Raw genomic sequence first — 2,771 nt, 5'->3', positions numbered from 1 at the left:
CTTAAAAATGATATGCATGGAATTCGACTCGATACAATTCGTAACGAGTCAAGCTGAATTGACCAAAACTTAACTCATTTTAAACGATAATAAATACCATGCAAATGAGTAATGATGGATAAAAATGAGTAAGGATAATAAATACCATGCAAATGAATAGACCTTTTAAATTGGTATAATGGACAAAAATCATGCAAATGATTTAATTTTAATATTCTAGGAATTAATATAATGAACAAAAAAAACTCTGCAATGAGTTAATCTTTTAAATTTAAATTTAATATTTTATAAAATAAATCGGTGGACAACTATTTTTTTTGATACATACTCGACCTTCATATTAGTTGTCCTTATAAATACTTTTCTTTTGATAGAGTTCTCACAAAAAAAAATATCACCCCATAACCAAAGAAATTATGATAATTAGAAGGTCCAAGGTTCCATTTCATTATATAATAATTTTTATTCATTCTTTAATTAAAAAGGGTGGGTACAAGAACATCAACAATTATAGACACAAAGACATTTGTAGAACTTAGGTTCACCACTAATGCACACTCCATTGCCTTGATATTTTGTATAACAATCCTTTCGGCATGTTGGAAGATCGCAACCACTTGGATTCAACACGATCTGACATCTTTTTGTTTGAGCAACTACTTCAATTGTCATGAAAATACCTTAAAATCCAGTAACAAAGTTAGAATGGACAACTACAACCAAAATGAAAACGTAAGAAACAAGCCATTAAAATTTAAAAAACAAATGTTTCTCTATGATTACACATTACAAGTTTTGGTTTTATAAAACAAAGTATGGATATTACGTGATATAAAAACTAAAGTTGTCATGTAAAGTTTCCAATCAATTACAGAAATAGCATTGCTGATTAAACATTTGATCACTTTTACAAATTAGACAAACATTAAGAAAATAGATATTATGGAACTATCTAGAGTAAACCTGCAAGCAAAAGGGAAAGGGTGAAAATTTGCATTGAAGTAAGCTTAGCCATCTCCCACAAACACTACACAACTTCAATAAAATTTCTTGGATCTTAATGTTTCTTTGCAGAATATAAGGATATAAGTGGGAGGTGATAACACTCATTTATATAGAAAATATAGTGAGAGAAAGGCTTGAAAACATCCATGAAATAATACTCTAATTCTTATTATAAGAGACTTCTAACTGAATTATAGATACCAATAGAAATATTTACGTTTGTTGATTTTTTTCAAATATTATAACATTATAATCATAGTCTTATCTAATACTTTTCGTCAATTCATAGTTTCAATGACAAAAAAATAGAGATAATAAGAACTATTAATTGCACCGAATGGATAAAAATATTAAATATTTCTTAGAATATGTAAAATATCTTATAAAAAGGATCATGAGAACATTCTAAAATGTATCTTATAATTAGAATTACTAAAACACACTTTGGTACTTTTAGAAATTACCATTTCCAAAGAATTAAAAGTTATTGTATGTGCATACTACATGGGCCTCACAAAGATATGAAAAAAAACTGCTCAAAGACTTGCCCCAAATCGAAGTTACAATAATACTCCCTCCATTCATTTTCTTTAGATGTTTAAGGTTATACACATAGTTTAAAAAAATAATACATAATAATCGTATATAAATCTAGGAAAGAATTGGAAAACAAATCATAATAATAAAATATATAAAACAAATGGAGTAAATGATAAGAATTTAAAATTGCAGACTACAATTGTGATTGAGTATTGAGAAATAGAAGAAAATGCATTAATTTAGTAATGTGCATTTCAAATGAGGTTCCTTAGAAATATTATGTAATTAATTAAATGCATTGATTATTATTACAAATTATGCAATACTATTTGGAGAGAATTAGAAAGGTGTTTCCTTTTTGTTTCCTTTCCCATTTTTTTCTATGTTGGTAGGAAGGAAGTGGTAAATTCATAGAAAAAATATTATTGAAGAATGTAATATATTATATTGCAATTTTTTATTAAATATAGAAATGTTTCCAAAATTTATATAAATAAAAACAATTATGCTATTATTATTTTAAATAACAACAACTCAATGGTTTTATATTATTATGATAAAGGGTGGTCCACTATAAGAGAATTCTAACTAGTTGAGTATATGGAATGTAGATATTATTAGGGATGACAATGGATACCCGAACTCGTCGGTAGCTGGATCTGTCGGCACCTGCAAAAATTATCTACAACGGGTCGGGTTTGAGTCCATGCTTTTGGACTCGTGAGTAACGAGACCCGAGATTAGACGCACTGTTCGATGGGTCTGTGTTTGAGAAATGAGATGCCCAGACTCATGGGTAGCAGGACTCGCTATTCCTTCCAATATATATTGGAGGGGATCCACTTATTCCTAGAGTAAGTTTAAACAACTTACTCCACATCTTAGTCATCAATTCTAGGAAAATCCAATGGTTTGAATTAGTGAGTGGATCTATACCATCAGATTTTCCTAGAATTGATGGCTAAAATGTGGAATATATGGATCCCTCTATATATATATATGGTTAATCCATTATGTTATATTGTTAATTTTTAAATATAATTGATATGTTGTTAAACAGTGATGTTACATTGTTGACTAGTAATGTAATGTTATGTTGTTAATTTGTATGTTTAATATAATATTATGTTGATTGAACAATTCTTATTAAATCAATTTTACGTCATAATGTTAAAATAGTCAATATAAAATGTGTTTAAAAGTTTAAATTATATTTTATAATTTTT

General features: G+C 27.6%; 1 long non-coding RNA gene across 1 annotated transcript; it reads right to left on the bottom strand.

Annotated features, from left to right (window-relative positions):
• Positions 1–424: 424 nt before the first annotated feature.
• Positions 425–1,220, bottom strand: LOC109341885. Its single transcript, XR_002107008.1, has 2 exons — positions 964–1,220; positions 425–680 (listed from the first exon to the last, which is right to left on the bottom strand). It is a non-coding gene; the product is annotated as an uncharacterized LOC109341885 (long non-coding RNA).
• Positions 1,221–2,771: the final 1,551 nt, after the last annotated feature.

Source organism: Lupinus angustifolius, unplaced genomic scaffold, assembly GCF_001865875.1.
Source record: "Lupinus angustifolius cultivar Tanjil unplaced genomic scaffold, LupAngTanjil_v1.0 Scaffold_803, whole genome shotgun sequence".
Taxonomy (NCBI): Eukaryota; Viridiplantae; Streptophyta; class Magnoliopsida; order Fabales; family Fabaceae; genus Lupinus; species Lupinus angustifolius.
The sequence above is the reverse complement of the archived record's forward strand: the minus strand, read 5'-3'. Positions and strand labels throughout refer to the sequence as shown.